Genomic DNA, 19,186 nt, shown 5'->3' on the forward strand with positions numbered 1-19,186 from the left:
AATTTTAAGACTGAAAGTTTTCAGACGTATATAAACAGAATGTTGAACTTCCTGTGTATTTGTCACTTTCAGTCATTATCACTAATGCTGTATTGCTCTTTTCAGAAATACAAGTTGGTATCAAAAGTTGAAGGTATTTGCTTTGGGAGCAGATATGTTAACATTGGACAGATATTGGGATTCCTGCTGAAATAAGATATAACACTTCTTGACACATTTCTTTATAAAGCATAGGAATAGAATTGAACTTAGCTCTGCTGTTTCTCTAGGGTTGTGTGGTGAGTGAGTGATACACTTGACCATGTCTTAAGGACCTGGTGCACTGAATGAAGCAGTGGATGTCTTCACAGACTTGGAACCCTTAGCTGGACCCTTCTGCCCCTCCCTCTCTTCTTCCTTCCTCCCTCCAATATACGAAGAAATGAGCTGGCTATGTGCAATAAAACTTCCTTTCTGGACACTAGAATTTAAATTTCATACAATTTTCACATTCCATGAAACATTATTCTTCTGATTATATTCCTTTCCAAAAAACATTGTTATCTCACAGATTTTATAAAAACAAGTGTGGTAGATTGTCTGGTGGATGGTGGTTTACTGCTCTAGAATAGAAGTTAATACACATAAGGAGACAACTCATAAAGCTACTGTCCAGTTTACACAGCTGAGTATTCCCATTACCTCCGAAGGCCTCTGATCCTTGGGCACATCCTCTTCCCTCATCCCTAAAAGGTGGCAGTGCACACCTGTCTCCACACCTGAACACTGTTAGAAGCCCTGGGATCTTCACACTTCGACATTCTCCCAGCACTCCTTAGCTCCTCATTCTTCTTTAGGTTCTTCATCAGCATTTTACTTAGTTTTAGGTTTTTTTCATACTTGGCTATGTTATAAGCTCTGTGAGGGCAAAATGTTTTGTGTGTTCACTGCTGCATCCTCAGCATTTAGAAGAGCAGTCATTGAATGGCTATTGGGTTTATCAATTTTTTTTTTTTTTTTTGGTACCGGGATCAAACTTGGGTCCTTGCGCTTGCATAGCAGGTGGCAAAACCACTGAGCTAAATCCTTGGCCCTATCAATGTTTTTTTTTTTGAGTAAGAAAATTTTATTGAGAGAAACATAGCTTCTAAGAGGAGGGGACAAAGGGGGGACTGGAAAAATGGGCTGCCCGCTCACCCAACTTCTCTCAAAGGTGTTTTATGGGATCAAGTAATGAGATGACGTGGGTGGGTTTATCATTTCTTAACTTTGTGTTATCTTTGTTTTGAACTCTATATTAAGGGAATCACATTATATGTGTTTTTCTGTGACTTGCTTTTTGTCTACTCAACATAGTGATTGAGACTTAGCCAAGAGTTACTATATGTTATCAGTGTTATTTTCATGGTTGTATTATGTACAGTTGGTAGACATTCGGGCTGTTATACTGCACACCTGTGACACTGCTGTGAACATATGTGAGTGCTCCTGTTGTCCAGGGCATGGATATTCTTGCCTCTGCATCAGGAGTATTCATGCTGGGTAATAGGACCAGCTGATCTTCAGCCAAGTGTCTCTCTAAGTGGTTGTACTGATTTATATTCCCACTGATATAGTGAGTCCTGGTTTACATCCTTGTTAGTGGTTTATTTTGTCTGACTTTTTCAGTGTTGCCATTCTGATGGGTATGCCATAATATCTTATTGTGGATTTAGCTTGAATTTCCAGGCTGGCCCCAAACTTGTGATCCTCTTATGTTAGCTTCCCAAGTGCTTGGAATAAGTGTAAGGAAAACCTTATATTTATCTCTAATATATTAAAGACTGAGGCATGGAGGCTTAAGTCACACACCTACTGAGTGTCAGGGCTAAGATTTGAATCCAAGCAGGCTGGCTTCAGAGTCCATTATCCTAACCACTTTGGATTACACTGCCTCTCCTGAGTCTCTTTTAATATATTGGCCTTCTGTTTTGTTTCTGTAAAGGATCTGTGAAGTCTTTATCTTAATTTATCTTTTTTTTTCTCTTCTCTTTTCTCGCTTCTTTCTTCTCTTCCCTTTTCTTCCATTTCTCTTTCTTGTTGACTTGTAGGTATTGTATGTGTGGATTATAATCCTTTATCATTATGTGTCCTGAATATTTCACTCCTGTTTGTGGTTTGCTTTTTTTTTTTGCCTTTGTGTTTTATTGGAACTAAAGTTCTTATTTTTAATATCTACTTCATCTCCCTTTATGGATTGATTGGTTGTTTCATGTAAAGAATTATTTTTAGGGCTCAGTTATAGTGTGAAGTATTTTTGAGATTTAGTTCATAAAGTGTTTATTCAATAAATATGTTCAATATTTAGACATAACTAATTTCTTATTAATATTCCTTTGAGAGTCACTTTACTGTGTTTGTGTTTGATAAGTTTCACTTTGAATTTTTTTCCCAATTTATCTTGGGATTTATTCTGAAATTGGATTATAGTCAGAAAATGTGTTCTGTGTGGTAACAAGTCCTTGAAATCAATGTTATCTTAAATAGACTCATATTGTATTTGAATTTGGCTAAGATCTTGGTCTTTAGTCAAACTTTTGGGTACTTACAAGTATTTATACTCCAGCTATGCATTAGTGCCTTGGTTCTGAAAAAAATATGAGACTAGTAGATTATTAGTTTTTTCTTAAATTAGTAGAGTTTCTTAATATTTTCTTTCTGCCTCTATAAATATGTATGATATTTCCTGGCTGAAGTTGGGGTATTAAAATACATGAGGGTCATGCTGTGATCACAGCTGCCTCCCTTTCAGTGGCATTTGTTAATTGTTTAATTTTGTGTTGCTTTCTCAAGGACTGACTTAAAAAAAATGTTTAGTTTGTGGGTGTTCCAAGACCTTTTTAGTAGTATTTTGAATGTTTGTTTGTTTATTCATTCATTCCTTCCTTCATTTTTCCTGGGAAATAGCATTAACTTGTAATTTATCAGATTTAAATAATGTGTCAGAAATTGAGTTCCACCCCTCTCCTAAAGTCTCATGCCTTAGTATTTGAAGGTCTCTAGGTGTTGTAGTTTGTATAGAGTCAGATCTGTTTAATAAAAGAACTTTCATCTAAGAAAAAAGATCTAGTTTTAAATGTTGACTCTGCCTTTAGAAGACTTTTGCCAAGTTGGTTAGTTTCTGTGTTTCTCAGTGGCCTTATCTATATATAGTATTCATGATCTCAGCCTTTGAAGTGTGTGGTTACTATGTAAAGTGGTATACAAATGCCAGAGTGTCGTTAACAGGCATATATAGTGTTTTACTACTAAAGGTCTGCTCCCTTTCACTTATGTGTTGTTCTCGCACTGGTTCATGCAGTTAATTCATTTGTTCAGGTTTATTTAATAGTGTTTTTTACCTGGTATATTATTAAGACCTGGAGGTATAGATACGAGGGAAGTGAGACTGATACAGTTCAGTGGCATGCAGTGTGGTATGTGATGTGGTTGTGTCACAGCAACGTGCTCTGAGAATCAACAGGGTGACCTCTCATGATGTCTAAGCTCAGAGGTCAGTACACTTAACTTCGTTAAAGACTAGGTGCTTCTGGGGCTGGGGATTTAGCGCAGTGGTTCCACCACCTGCCTCTCAAGCACAAGGACCTGAGTTTGATCCCTGGTACCAAAAAAAAAAAAAAAGACTAGGTGCTTCAGTCTTTGCAGGCTATCTCATATTCTCTATTATTTTTTTCCCCTCCCTCCCTCCTTGAGTTAATTTATAGGCTTTGATGTTATAAATGAAATGGCAGGGCCTGAGAGGAGTCCAGGGTAATTTCCAGGGTGACTCTCAGGTTTCTTCTTTGGTGACAAGTTTATGAAGTTCTTTTGTTCCTCTCTCTGGAATATACTAGTTATCTAACAGTTGCTTTGAAGAGGGAACATTCTCTTCTAGGTCTGTGAACCCTTGAAATTGTGAGCAGAACTGTGTATGAATGTGAATTGTTTTTCCCTGCATTGAGGATTCTAGAGATAGTGAAGAGGAGAAACCTTTCCTTGTTATTAGATTGTGTACATGTGGCACATTGTAAAGATTTGAGACAGTAAGGAAAAGCTCATCATTCAAATTACAGAAATTTTACTTTAAATGTAAATACACCCCAAACTGCCAAGTAAAATGCTAATCCATGAGACCGTTTCCTGAATTATTAACTAGCAATTAAAATGTTTTTCCCTTGCTTTCCTTCCTTCCCTTAGAAGATAAAACAGTACTCAGTTTTGGTACATAGAAGGCCAGCCATATCTTTGGCACTCTCATTAGTATGGAGTGCCTGCAACATCCTGTTGAATATTAGACAAAGCTAAAGTTTATATACTTTTAAATGTATCTTACAGTTTACATGGCTGTGAAAGGTGGTGTCAGTTTTAAGTAGAATATGCCAACACTAGAAATGACTATAGTTCCTTGGATCAGATTTGAAGTGTATAATAGTGAATTATGAAATAATATCTGAATTATGTTATGGTAAGCCCTTAGATAATACAAAGAGAAGCAGGATAGCTGGTGATTAATTGTTGAGATCTGAGCATCAGGTAGACTAATTTAATGTTCTGTAGGCTATACTAGATTGGTTCATATTTGATGTTAGCATTCTTAGATGTAATTTAGAAATTGCAGATTGCAGATTATAGCAGTTCATGTAGAATGTGGTGAGATAGAGATTGGAGATGATAGTTATCACTGAGAACGTTTCTCCTTGAGAAATACTGTGACTTAAAGGACAAAGTGTTATGAATGGCAAAGGTATAAGAAACGATTGACCTAGTGATGTCAAAAGTGAAAACATGGACAATTTCAGATATCATTTTCAGATTTCAGTCTGTGGATGATTGTGATGCTGATGTAGGCAGAAAATTTGCAATTTGATTGGCTTAGATCACAGGAAAGTTTAGCTGGGATTTTGCCTTCTGTTTGGAAAAAGTAACAGTTATATCCTAAGGAATTGACTTGAAAAATCGTGCAGTGGAAATAATTTTAGTTTAAATCAGAGTTGTCTAGGAAAGAATCTTTTTTTAATGACAAAGTCTTCTGGCTGTGTAGTCAGTCCAGGCTAGCTTTGAACTTACTATGTACCCAGGCTGGCCTCAAACTTGTGATTCTCTTGCCTCAGCCTCCTAAGTGCTGGGATTACAGGTGTGCGCCACAACACTGTGTGTGGTTAGTGTTTTAACAATAACATTATATGGTTAATTTGGGAAGTCAGAATAGCTGTGCCAGCATGCCCACCTGAGAATCAATTTTTGACAGCTCATACATGATTCTGTGGTTCACAAAGAGTTGATCTTCGATTTCCATCTGTCCAATAAGTCTGTCTTTTTTGATTATTGAAAAGCATTTAGATTTTTCCTTTGGAGGTCCCCCAATTCTTTTTTTAAAAAATATTTATTGAGTTTATTGGTACATTTTAGGTATTCATTATGATCACATTCATCATTGGAAATTTGAACCTATACATGATATATCTTGGTTCTTATTTTTTTCCCCATTCCCTTGCCCTCCTTTCAACCCCTCCACCCCTCCTTATATACATAAGCTTTATTTCATTTTTTCCTTTCCATATTTTCTTTGCCTTTTTCCACTGCCCCCCCCATTTCTCTTCCCCTTTGAACATTTTCTTCCTATTTCACAATATCTATTATACATTTTGGTCCTCATTTATACTGTCAGTTTCTCACACCAGAGAAACAATTTGGTATTTACACATGTGTGTCCTATTTATTTCACTTAAGAGTATGGCCTCAAGATGGATCCATTTAGATATAAATGTCTCTAGTTTATCGTTCTTTATGGCTAAGTAATACTCCATTATATTTAAAAAAGCACCTCTTTATCCAATCACCAGTTGATAGGCATTTGTGCTGTTTCCAAGATTTACCTGTTATAAACAGCCCCTATAGACATGGGTGCATGTCTATAGGTGTGGTGTGATGCTTTTAATTCTTTTGTAAATACACCTAGAAGGGGAATAGCTGGGTCAAATGAGACCTCTAATCCTAGTTTTTTATTTAGTTTTGTTTTTTGTTTTTTCTTTTTTTCCAGTACCAGGCATCCATCTCAGGACCTTGCACTTGAGAGACAGCCGTGGCACCACTGAGCTAAATCCCCAAATCTAATCCTAGTTTTTTGAAGAATTGCCACACTGACTTCCACAGTGGTTGTACCAGTCTACATTCCCACCAACAGTGGTGAAGGTTCCTTTTTCCCCATAGGTCTGCCAGCATTTGTTATTGGTTGACTTTTTTTTTTTTATAGCAGCCATTCTTTCTGGAGTGAGATGGAATCTTAATGTTGTTTTCAGAATGATCAGTGATGTGGAACTCTTTCATATGTTTATTTACTGCTTGTACTTTGAGAAATTTCTGTTCATTTCAGATGCCCATTTTACAATTGGGACTTTAATTTTGGAGGGGTTCTGATTTTTTTAAGTTCTTAAGGACTACTCATCTAAAATAGTAGCTTTGTCTGAGGAACAGCTGGTAAAAATTTTTCCCACAGTTATAGGTTGTCTCTTCACTCTGTTTTAAGGAGATGAGATCCCAGTTGTTGATTCTTTGTATTGGTTCCTGTGTGATTGAGGTTTTGTTCATAAAGTGTTTTTCTACACAAGTCTTCAAGAGTTCTACCTAACCTATCTTCCTGCAGGTTTAGTGTTTCTGTTTTAGTATTTAGATCTTTGATCCATTTCGATTTTACTTTAGTGCATGGTGAAAAATATGAGTCTAGTTTTAAGCTTTAGCAAGTTGAAACCCAGTTTTTCCAGCACTATTTATTTTTTTAAATTAATTTTATTGGTACATTTTAGGTATACAATATAACGACATTCATCATTAGAAATTTACACCTTTACGTAATCTCTCTTGGTTCTTACTTTTTCTGCCTTCCCCTGCCCTCCCTTCAACCCCTCCATCCCTCCCTATTTATAAAGACTTTGTTCCCATTTTTTCATTTTCTCATATTAATTCTATTCCCGTCTTTCCTTTCCCCTACCACTCCCACTTCCCCTTCGCCTTTGCCCCTTTTCTTCCTATTTCACAATATTTATTATAAGTTTTAGTCCTTATTTACACTTTCAGTTTCTCACACTTGAGAAACTTCGGTATTTGTACATGTGTGTCCTATGTATTTCACTTAAGAGTATCACCTCAGTGTATATCCATTTAGCAATAAATGTCTAATTTCTCATTTTTATGGCTGAGTAGTACTCCATTCTATTAAAAAAAAACCCCACATTTTCTTGATCCAGTCTCCAGTTGATGGGCAATTGGGCTGCTTCCAAGTTTCAAATATTACAAATTGTGCTGCTATGAACATGGGTGCACGTATATCACTGTGGTATGATTCTTTTAATTCTTTGGGGAAGATCCCCAGCAGGGGAATAACTGGGTGAAATAGGACTTCCAGTCCTAGTTCTTTGAGGTATTTCCATACTGATTTCCACAGTGCTTGCACCAGTCTACACTCCCACCAGCAGTGGAGCAGGGTTCCTCTTTCTCCACAGCCCCGCCAGCATTTGTTATTGGTTTATTTCTTGATAGCAGCCATTCTTTCTGGGGTGAGGAGGAATCTCAGAGTTGTTTTTATTTGCATCTCTCCAATGGCCAGTGATGTTGAACTTTTTTTTTTTTTTTCATATGTTTATTTGCTATTTCTACTTCTTTGTCTGAGAAACGTCTGTTCATTTCAAACGCCCATTTTTGGGTTGGGTCTTTAAATTTGGGAGGTCTGATTTTTTTAAGTTCTTTGTGTATTCTAGATAGTAGACCTTTGAGGAACAGCAGGTGAAAATTTTTTCTCACACCTTGGGTTGTCTCTTCACACTGTTGGTGATTTCTCTTGTTATGCAGAAGCTTATTAATATGAAGAGATTCTGGCTGGGGATTTAGCTCAGTGGTTCTCCTGCCTGCCTTGCAACCACAAAGTCCTAAGTTCAATCCCTAGTACCAGAAGAAAAAAAAAGAAGAGATCCCAGTTGTTGATTGTTTGTGCTAGTTCACTGGCAACTGAGGTTTTGTTCATAAAATCTTTTCCTACACCAATGTCTTCAAGAGTTCTACCTGACCTTTGTTCCAGACAGTTCAGGGTTTCTGTTTTAATATTTAGATCTTGCATTCATTTTGATTTTAGTTAAGTGGATAGTGAGAGATATAGGTCTAGTTTTAATCTTTGGCAAGTTGAAACCCAGTGTTTCCAGCACCATTTATTAAAGAGGCTATCTTTCTTGCAGTGAGGGTGTTTGGCTTATTTGTCAAAGATGAGGTGGCTGAGTATGACTGGAGTTGTTTCTGCATCTTCTGATCTGTTCCACTGGTCTTCAGGTCTGTTTCTTTGCCAGAACCATGGAGTTTTTATTACAGTAGCTTTGTAGTATAGTTTCAGATTGGGGGTTGTGATATCCCCTGCCATGTCTCTGTTGCCTAGAATTGCTTTTGCTGTTCTAGATCTCATCTTATTCCAAATGAATTTTTGGATTGTTTTTTCAAGGTTTGTGAAGTATGCTGCTGGAATTTCAGTTGGGATTGCATTGAATCTATATAGCAGTTTTGGTAGTATGGCCATTTCACTATGTTGATTCTTCCTACCCAGGAGCAAGGGATGTCTTTCCATTTTCTGATATCGTGTTCAGTCTCTCTTTTCAGAGTGCTATAGTGTTCAGAAAAGAGGTCTTTGATTTCTTTTGTTAGGTTGATTCCTAGGTATTTCAGTTTTTTGGATCTATTATGAAAGGAATTGTTTGCCCTATTTTTCTCTCAGTGAGTCTGTTGTTTGTGGAGAAGAAAGCTATTGATTTTTGTGTATCGACCTTGTATCCAGCTACTTTACTGAATTTGGTTGTTGTCTAGAAGATTTTTGGTGGAGTTCTTGGGGTCCTGTATATAGAGTATCATGACAGGCTGGGAATTTAGCTCAGTGGTTTTGCCGCCTGCTGCACAAGTGCAAGGACGCAAGTTCGATCTCTGTTACCAAAAATAAATAAATAAATAAATACAGTATCATGTCTTCTGCAAATAATGACAGTTTGACTTCATTTCCTATCTTTATTCCTTTGATTTCTTTCTCTTGTCTAATTGCTGTGGCTAATGTTTCTAAGACTATATTGAACAGGAATGGTGATAGTGGACATCCTTGTCTTGTTCCTGATTTTAGTGCAAAGGATTTCAGTTTTTGACCATTTAGTATGATATTGGCAGTTGGTTTTTCATAGATGGCTTTTATGAGATTGAGGTAGAGACCATCTATTCCAATTTTTTGTAGGGTTTTTATCCTAAATGCATGTTGGATTTTATCAAATGCTTTTTCTACATCTATTGAGATGATCATATGGTTTTTGTCCTTGGCTCTATTGATAGAATGTTTTACATTGATTGATTTGCGTATGTTGAACCATCCCTGCATTCCTGGAATGAATCCCACTTGGTCAGGGTGTATGATCTTCTTGATGATCTTCTGCATTCTCTTTTCCAGAATCTTATTAAGGATTTTTGCATCTCTGTTCATTAGTGAGATTGGCCTATAATTAGTTCTCTTTTTCAGTTGGGTCTTTCTCTGCTTTGGGGATTGAGGTGATGCTTGCTTCCAGGAATGAATTCAGGAGTATTGCTTCCCTTTTAATTTCATTGAAGAGTTTAAACAGTAGTGTCAGTAGTTCCTCTCTAAAGGTCTTGTAGAACTCAGCAGTGAAGCCATCAGGACCTGCGCTTTTCTTAGTAAGTTTTTAATTACATTTTCAATTTCATTGATTGATATTGAGTTGTTTAGAATTTTTAGGTCTTCTTCGTTCAACTTTGGTAATTCATATGTATCTAGGAATCTGTCCATTTCTTCTGTGTTTTCCATCTTATTGGCGTGTAGGTTTTTGAAGTAGATATTGATGATTCTTTGGATTTCTGCTGGGTCCATTGTAATTTTATCCTTGTCTTTCCTAATTGCATGGATTTGGGCCTTTTCTTTCCTTTTCCTGATAAGGTTGGCTAAGGGTTTGTCCATTTTTTTTATTCTTTTGAAGAGCCAACTCTTGGCTTTATTGATTTTTTTGTATTGTCCTCTTAGTCTCCATTGCATTGATTTCTGCTCTGATCTTTATAATTTCCTCCCTTGTATGAGCTTTAGGTTTGTCCTGCTCTTCTTTTTCCAGAAGCTTGAGGTTCAGCATCAGGTTAATTGGACTCGCTCTGTTTTCCTCACATGAGTATTCAGTGGTATGAATTTCCCTTGTAAGACTGCTTTCATTGTGTCCCATAGATTCCAATATGTTGTATTGTCATTGTCATTTAATTGTAGGAACTGTCTGATTTCTTCTTTAATTTCCTCTGTGACCCATTGCTTATTCAGTAGTGTGTTGTTCAGTTTCCATGTGTTTATGAAATGCTTGCGGTTTCTTTTGCTGTTGATCTCCATTTTCATTGCACTATGGTCTGATAATGTACAGGGGATAACTTCACTTCCTTTTCACTTACTTAAACATGTTCTATGAGTGAGTATGTGGTCTGTTTTGGAGAATGACCCCTGTGTAGCTGAAAAGAATGTGTATTCTGATTTTGTGGGGTGGATCGCTGTCAACATCTGTTAAGTTCATTTGTTCAAGAGTTTGAGTTCTAGTATTTTGTTTATTTTTTTGTCTAGTTGATTTATCTGTGACAGTGGAGTATTGAGGTCCCCCACTACTATTGTATTAGTGCTTATTTGTTTTTTCTTGTTCGTTAATATTTGTTTTATATAGTTGAGTGCACTAGTGTTTGGTGCATAGATATTTATGATTGTCATCTCTTCCTCTTGGATTGTTCCCTTTGCAAGGATATAGTGTCCTTCTTTGTCTCAATCAGTGTTGGTTTGAAATCCTCTTGATCTGCGAAGAGGATAGCTACTCTTGCTTTTTTTCAGGTTCCTATTGCATGGAGTATTGCTTTTTATCCTTTAACTTTCAGTCTGAGTTTCTTTTTGAGTTAAGTGTGTTTCTTGCATGCAGCATATTGTGTTTCTTTTTGTTGTATTCTCCTCCTTTGTTTTATTTCTTGTCGTGCCAGATGGATTCATTCTACTGGGCCTCCTGGGGTTGTGATCCTCGTCTTTTCCTAGGATATTGTCTAAAGTGTTTTGGAGTGCATGTTTGGTATTCATGAAGTTGGTAAGATGCTCTTTGTCCTGAAAGTATCTTATTTCTCCATCAATTTTGAAAGATAGTTTTGCAGGGTACATCAATCTGGGTTGGAGGCTGTTTTCCTTTAGGGCTTGAAATACCTCGCTCCAAGCTCTTCTTGCCTTGAGGGTTTGTGTTGAGAAGTTTGCTGTGATTCTGATGGGCTTTCCTTTGTGTGTGATTTGTTTCTTTTCTCTAACTGTAGTATTTTGTTGTTCTGTTGGGTTTCTGTAATCTTAGCTATTGTATGCCTATGTGTAGATTTTTTTTTTTTTATTGGTCCTGGGGATCGAACTTTGGTCCTTGCTGCTTGTGCAGCAGGCGGTGAAACCACTGAGCTAAAATCCCTGGCCCCATGTGCAAATTTTTTTTGATCAAGGCTAGTTGGAGTCCTATATGCCTCACTTATCTGTATGTCAAGTTCTTTTCCCCTGCTTGGGAAGCTTTCTGCCATCACTTCTGTGAACAGTTTTTTTTTTATGTCATCTGCACTCTCTCCTGTTTCTTCATTGACTGATCAGTCCGATGTTATTCTTCTTTGCATCGTGTAGCAACTGCTGGATTGATTTCTTGTGGTCCCTTACAATTTTAAAGCAATTTTTCTTTTCCTGGTCACTAATTGCAATCTTATCTTCTATATCTGAAAGTTTGCCCTCACATTGGCTCATTCTGCTGTTTAAACGTTTTTTATTTTAAGAGTAGGGAAAATTTATTGAGAGACCGACAGCTTCTCTCTAAGAGGGATATAAGGGGGATCAGAAAATGGGTTGCCCTGATCCGTAACCTTTCAGTGGAGTTTTTAATCTCCTGGAAATCTGTTTGCATCTGTTTTATGGATTCTATTTGTTTCCTATGTTGGGATTCCATCATGTTCCTCAGCTCCTCTGTCTTGCAATATGGGCACAATCTCTGTTGTTATCTGAGAAATTATTTCTGATTTTATTTTTTCCAGATCCTCTTTTATTGCCAGTTCAGGGAATCCAAGTGGGTGAGTATCAATTTGTTCCATCTGGTTTCCCTTTGAGATTGCTTCAGGTGATCTGGAAGTCTGGTTTTGGGACTTGTTCAGGTGTTTTTTCATTTCACTGGTGTGGGGGCCAGGATGTGTACTGCTCTCGTGGATGAGGCTCATCTCCATGGTGCTGAGGGCAGTAGTATGGTAGCCTTGAAGGCTCCTCCTTGGTCCTGCGGGCAGCTCTGCTCCTTGATACTGGGGTCAGTGGTACAGTGCTGGGATTGGCTAGAAAAGCTTCTCCTTGGTCCTGGGGTTGGCTCTGCTCCTCGGGGCTGGGACTGGTGGTATGGCAGCCCGCAAGGCTCCTCCTCAGTGCTGGGGGGTGGCTCTGCTCCTCGGTGTCCAGCACCATTTATTGAAAAGGTTTTCTTCCTGTGAGGGTGTTTGGCTCTTTTGTCAAAGGTGAGGTGGCTTAACATGTCTGGATTTGTTTCTGTGTCTTTCATGCTGTTTTTATCACAGTGGCATTGTAGTATAGTATCAAGTTGGGAATTGGGATACCCCCTACCTTATCTTTTTTCTTTTTTGGTACTGGGGATCGAACTTGGGTCCTTGCGCTTGCACAGCGGCCGGCTCCCTACCTTATCTTTGTTTACTAGAATTGCTTTTGCTATTGTAGGTCTCTTCTGGTTCCAAATGAATTTTTGGATTATTTTCTCTAGTTCTGTGAAATATGCTGTTGGGATTTCAGTTGGGATTGCATTGAATCTATATAGCAGTTTTGAAAGTATGGCCATTGTTACTATGTTGATTGTTCCTACCCAGGAGCAAGGGATGTCTTTCCATTTTCTGATACCTCTTTGATGTCTTTGTTCAGAGTGCTGTTGTTGTCAGAGTAGAGGTCCTTTACTTCATTAGATTGCTTCCAGGATACTTCATTGTTTTGGATCCTATTGTGAAAGGAATTATTTCCCCCTTTTCTCTCTGTCTGGTTTTTTTTTTTTTTTTTTTGGTCGGGGTACTCAGAATCGAACTCAGGTCCTTGTGCTTGCACAGCAAGGGGTGAAACCACTGAGCTAAATCCCCAGCCCTCTTAGTCTGTTACTCATGTACAAGAAGGCTATTGATTTTTGAGTGTTCACTTTGTATTCAGCTACTCTAGCGAATTTGATTTTCTGAAGTCTTTTGGTGGAGTTTTTTGGGTTTTCTATAGAGAGTATCATGTCATCTGTGAAGAAAGACCATTTGACTTCTCCATTTCCTATCTTTATGCCTTTTATTTCTTTCTCTTATCTAATTGCTCTGGCCAGTGTTTCCAGAAATATATTTAACAGGAGTGATGATAGTGGACATCTTCGTCTTGTTCCCAGTTTTAATGTGAAAGATTTCACTTTTGACCTTTCACTGTGATGTTGGCTGTTGGTTTTTCATGAATGGCGTTTACCAGGTTGAGATAAAGACCACGTGTTCCAATTTTGTGTAGGGTTTTTATCATTAATGGGTAATGGGTTTTGTCAAATGCTTTTTCTGCATCTATTGAAATAATCATATGGTTTTTGTCCTTGACTCTGTTAATATAATGTATTTCATTTTTTGATTTACATAAGTTGAACCGTCCTTGCATCCCTGGGATGAATCCTACTTGGTCAGGATGAATGAACTTTTTGATGATCTTCTGTATTCTGTTTGCAAGTAACTTATTGAGAATTTTTGCATCTATGTTCATTAGGGAGATTGGCCAGTCCTGTTTTGTTTGGGTCTTTTCTCTGCTTTTGGAAACAAGGTAATCCTTGCTTCTAGGGATGAATTTGGGAGCATTGCTTCCCTTCTAATTTCATTAAAGAGTTTGAGAAGTAGTGGCATTAGCGTTTCCCCACTATTCCTGTAGAATTCAGCAGTGAAACCATCAGGACCTGCTCTTTTCTTTGTTGCTAAGTTTTTAATTACATTTTCAACTTCATTGATTGATATTGAAATTTTTGTATATTTTTGGTTCAACTTGGTAATTTGTCTGTATTTACAAATCTATTCTGTGTTTTCCATCTTATTGGAAAACAGGTTTTCAAAGCAGGTATTGATGATCCTCTGGATTTATGCTGGATCTGTTGTAATTTTACCCTTTTCATTCCTAGTTGCATGAACATGAGCCTTTTTTTTTTTTTTTTGGTACCAGGGATCAAACTCGGGTCCTTGCGGTTGTGCAGCAGGTGGCGAAACCACTGAGATAAATCCTTGGCCCTCTTTCCTTTTTTTTTTTTTTTTTTATAATATTGACAAAGGGCTTGTCAATTTTATTTATTCTTTCAAAGAACCAACTCTTTGGGGCCAGGGATTTAGCTTAGTGGTTCCACTACCTGCCTTACAAGTACAAGGTCCCGAGTTTGATCTCCAGTACCACCCCGCCCCCCCCAAAAAAGAACCAACTCTTCAATTCATTGATTTTCTTTTGTATCCTTCTCTAAATCTCCACTGAATTGATTTCTGCTCTGATCTTTATGATTACCTCCCTTGTGCCAGCTTTGAGTTTGTCTTACTCTTCTTTTTCTAGAAGCTTGAGGTTCAGCATTAGGTTGTTTATTTGAGCTTGCTCTGTTTTTCTGATACAAACATTCACTGCTATATATTTCCCTTGTTGGACTGCTTTCATTGTGTCCCATAAATTTTGGTGTGTTGTATTGACATTATCATTTAATTGTAGAAACTGTCTAATTTCTTCTTTAATTTCCTCTCTGACTCATTGGTTGTTCAGGAGGGTGTTGTTCAATTTCCATGTTCTTATATAGTTCTTGTGATTTTCTTTTTGCTACTGATCTCCAATTTCATTCCATTATGATCTGACAGTATACAGGGGATAACTTCAGTTCCTTTGCATTTACTTAAGCATGTTCTATGAGCTAGCATGTGGTCTGTTTTACAGAACGATCCCATTTGCAGGTGAGAAGAATGTAAGAATGTGTATTCTGATTTTGTGGAATGGAACACTCTGTAGACATTAAGTCCATTTGTTCAAAAGTTTGCTTGAGTTCTAGTATTTCATTGTTGATTTTTTTTGTATAGTTGATATGTGTATTTGCGACAGTGGGGTATTGAGGTCCCCCACTACTATTGTATTAGTACTTACTTGTTTTTTCATGTCTGTTAATATTTGTTTTATATAGTTGGGTGCATTAGTATTTGGTGCGTATATATTTATTGTTATGGAAATCTCGGAAAGAAATACACAGAGACACAGAATTTGGATAAAATAATAAAATTTCTTCTCGTGAGCAGACGGGCATGCCAGAAACCAGTCTGGTCAATATCCGCCCCCTTTTTTCAGCATTTCCCTTTTTATATCCTTTTTAGCCATTATCTCATCCCTAGTATTCTTTGATATGTAAATACAATTCCAGTTCCTATTTACAAGTCACAGACACAAGATAGGCCATATACATTGTAAATTCACCCTGGCTTGGTAACTTTGTTAGGTTAATGAATTTACTGGTTAGAGTCAGATAATCTTCACCTTAAACAAGGAGTTACAGGAAAAGCAAATCTTGAACACATTACTTATTTTGCTTCTACAGTTACCTTAATATTCAATCTATTAAGTTATCTAAAACTTTTCCGTAGCATTATGATTATCATTTCTTCTTTGGGTTGTTCCCTTTACAAGGATATAGTGGCCTTCTTTGTCTCTCTTAATTAATTTTGGTTTGAAATCCACTTTGTCTGCAAATAGGATAGCTATCTCTGCTTTTTTCCGGGCTTCTGTCTCATCGAGTATTGGTTTTCTGGTTGGTTTTTTGTTGTTGTTTTTTTGTTTTTTTGGTTTTTTTTTACTGGGGATCGAACTCGGGACCTTGTGCTTGCAAGGCAGGTGCCGGAACCACTGAGCTAAATCCCCAGCCCCTCGTTGAATATTGTTTTATATCCTTTGACTTTCAGTCTGTGAATTTCTTTTTGATTTAAATGTGTTTCTTATATACAGCATATTGTTGGATCTTGGTGGTGGTGGTGGCGGTGGCAGTGGTTGTTGTTGTTGTTCCTCTTCTTTCTTCTTTCTTCTTTCTTCTCTCTTCTCCCTCTCCCTCTCCCTCTCCCTCTCCCTCTCCCTCTCCCTCTCCCTCCCCCTCCCCTTCTCCTTCTCCTTCTCCTTCTCCCTCTCCTTCTCCTTCTTCTTCTCCTTCTTTCTTTCTTCTGACTGGGTATTGAACTCAGGACCTTGGGCTTGTATGGCAGGTGAGGTGCCACTGAGCTAAATCTGTGGCCCTGGATCCTGTTTCTTGATCCATTCTGCCAGTCTTTTTCTTTTGATTGCCAAATTGAGCCCATTAACATTGATGGTTATAACTGATATGCATTGACTTATCCTTGTCATGGTATTTTCCTGTTGGCTCTTTTATTTATTTTTCCCCCCTTTTCATTAATTTCTCACATTGCCTGATGGCTTTGCTCTGTTGGGCCTCATGGAGTTGTGACCCTCATTGTCTTTTTCTGGGATATTTTTTAGAAGTTTTTTGAGTGCTGCTTTGGTAATCATGAAGTTCCTTAGGTGTTCTTTTTGTGAAGGTGTCTTATTTCTCCATTGATTATGAAAGATAGTTTTGCAGGATATAGCAGTTTGGGTTGGAGGTTTTCTTTTAGGGCTTCAGGCCTTTCTTGACTTGAGGGTTTGTGTTGAGAAGTCTGCTGTGATTGTGATGGGCTTTCCTTTGTATGTGATTTGTTTCTTTAGCTGCTTCTAATACTTTGTTCTTTTGTTGGGTTTCTGGAATCTTGGCGATTATATGTCTAGGTTTAGATTTTTTTGATTGTGACTAGTTGGAGTTTTATGTGCCTCATTTTTCTGTATGTCAAGTTCTTTTCCTCTACTTGGAAAGTTTTCTGCCATTACTTCTGTGATCAGTTTTTTTTTGATGTTGTTTGTGCTCTCTCCTGCTTGTTCATTGACTCCAATCAGTCTTATGTTATTCTTCTTTCTGTCATCTAGCAGCTGCTGAATTGATTCCTCGTGGTCCCTTGCTATTTTTTTTCCCCTTGCTATTTTTAAGAAATCTCTCTTTTCATTATCACTAACTGCAATCCTGTCTTCTGTATCAGATATTCTGTCCTCACATTGGGTCATTCTCCTGCATACACTGTCAATGGAGGTTTTAATGTCCTGGATATCTGTTTGAATGTGTTTCATGGATTCCAGTTCTTTTCTATGCTGGGCTTTCATGGTTTCCATTTCTTTCCTATGCTGGGTGTTCATGGCTTCCATCATGTTTGTGAGTTCCTCTCTTTCTTTTTTTACCTCTTACTGTTCTAGAGTCACTAAGCATGTCTTTTTGTCACTATCTGTAGTTATCTGGGAAATTATTTCTGTTTTGATTTTTTTTTCTAGATCCTCATTTATCTGTTGTTACTTCCCCTGTTACCAGTTCACGGTTGACTTTTGGATTGTTCCACCTCATTGCCCCCTGGATTTCCCTCTGGTGGGCTGGAATTCTGAGTTTGTGTCTTGTGTAGATGTCTTCTTATTCTTATTTTTTTGTTGTTGGTGTTTTTGGTTTAATTCCTCAGTTGATACTTCTATATTGCTTAATGGGAGTATGTTTATTGCTAGTATTTAGCACTCTTAGGGAATGATTACTTTTCAGAGCTGTCTTAGGGTATAGCTGATCTTTGGATTTTGAGTCTGTAATGACCCTTAGTCAGTCTTGGTTTTGATATACCAAGAAGGATAACTGATTAGAACAATCATGTAACCTTGGCCAGAATAATACAATCATCAGCATCAATAGTAGCATCAAACACAGCTTAGAAAACGACAAATTTTGGCAACTATTAATCTGTCACCTTTTACCACATCAGCTAGACTTGTGGTTGTATATCAAAATCAGAGACCAACCGGAGATATGTTTGCAATAAATAAACCCTTCAATATAGCGAATTTACCCTCTGGGAAGAAGACATACAAGGAGTTGAGGAGGGTAGACAGAAGGAGAGGGAAAGGGTAGAAATGGGGCTAGTGGACACAGGAAAATCACAAAACTTTGTTTCTTTTTTTTGGTACCAGGGATTGAATTCGGGTCCTTGCGTTTGTGAGGCAGGTGGCAGAACCACTGAGCTAAATCCCCGGCCCTAGATCACAAAACTTTGGGAAACTGGTGAAGACAAAAGTAAAAGGGAGGGAACATCAAAAACAGAACTGAACAAACTAACAGGAACAGGAAAACTAGAAACTGTGTTCCTTCTCTTATAAAAATAAGGACAATTGAGAAAAGAAAAACTCAAAATAGGACAGAAACAGGAACAAGAAAGGGGACAAATGAAGAAGAGGAGGGGGAGGGGAAGAGGGAAGAGGAGGAGAAATGCAGAAGGAAAAAGAACCGGGGGCGGCTCCTTCAGTGCGTGTCTGCTGGCACCCATAGGCAACATGGGCAGCAGTATGCAGATCCAAGTCAATTAACCTCAATCATTCAGCCATATTCCACTGAAATTCAGGCTTGTGTCTGGCTGGGAGGCTGGAATTGAGCTCCCTGACCTCCTGTGGGTTTGAACTCTGCACAGTTCTACTCTAGGTTCGAACCACCCATGCCCTGAAGTGAGTTCTGGTTCCAGTGGGAAGTTTTCATCCCACCAACTTAACAACTGCTGCAGTCCCCTGTGTCTTTAGTATAGAGACTCACTTTGCTCTTCCAGTGGGCTTCAGTTTTCAACAACAAGCCCTGGAGAGGCTCACTGGTCTTTCCGGCCCTGGGTGCCTGTGCTGCATGGATCCAGATCCTCTAGGCAGATCCCCTAGGCAGTCTGGGGCTGCGGGGCCTGCAGTGGGGAGTGTGGGGGTCTGGGTGAGGTAAGGGTGGCATGCCCCCCCCCAATTCTAATAGCTTTAAGTAATCTAGAATTTTAGGGGGAGATCTATGTATGTCCTAGAGCTCTTACATGAGAGGTGAAGAAAAAACCCCCAGAAAGGGTAAATGGCCATGTGATGGTGGATTGGGGGTAAGCTTTTAAGGGAATCTTGGTTTCCTTGAGGCTCAGTGTATCCTTTCAGTCAGTAAAGGGGTGTGACAGTTTTTGAACTGTCACTTCTTTCCTATTAGTTGGCAGAGAAGAGATTAAAACAATT

General features: G+C 38.1%; 1 protein-coding gene across 30 annotated transcripts in view; it reads left to right on the top strand.

The window, feature by feature from the left end:
• Window positions 1-19,186, top strand: part of Ptk2 (protein tyrosine kinase 2) — a 347,380-nt gene that overhangs the window by 15,612 nt on the left and 312,582 nt on the right. For 5 of the 30 annotated variants that reach the window (XM_087187080.1, XM_087187090.1, XM_087187087.1 and 2 more), the window contains exon 2: window positions 12,085-12,120. The exons of the other annotated variants lie outside the window; for them this stretch is intronic. The gene's annotated coding sequence lies outside the window, so the exon portion shown is untranslated. The remainder of the gene's footprint in view (window positions 1-12,084; window positions 12,121-19,186) is intronic. 30 annotated transcript variants of the gene reach the window in all.

Source organism: Heterocephalus glaber, unplaced genomic scaffold, assembly GCF_053883595.1.
Source record: "Heterocephalus glaber isolate CG9 unplaced genomic scaffold, H.glaber_assembly_v1.0 deba00000281, whole genome shotgun sequence".
In the NCBI taxonomy this organism is placed as follows: domain Eukaryota; kingdom Metazoa; phylum Chordata; class Mammalia; order Rodentia; family Bathyergidae; genus Heterocephalus; species Heterocephalus glaber.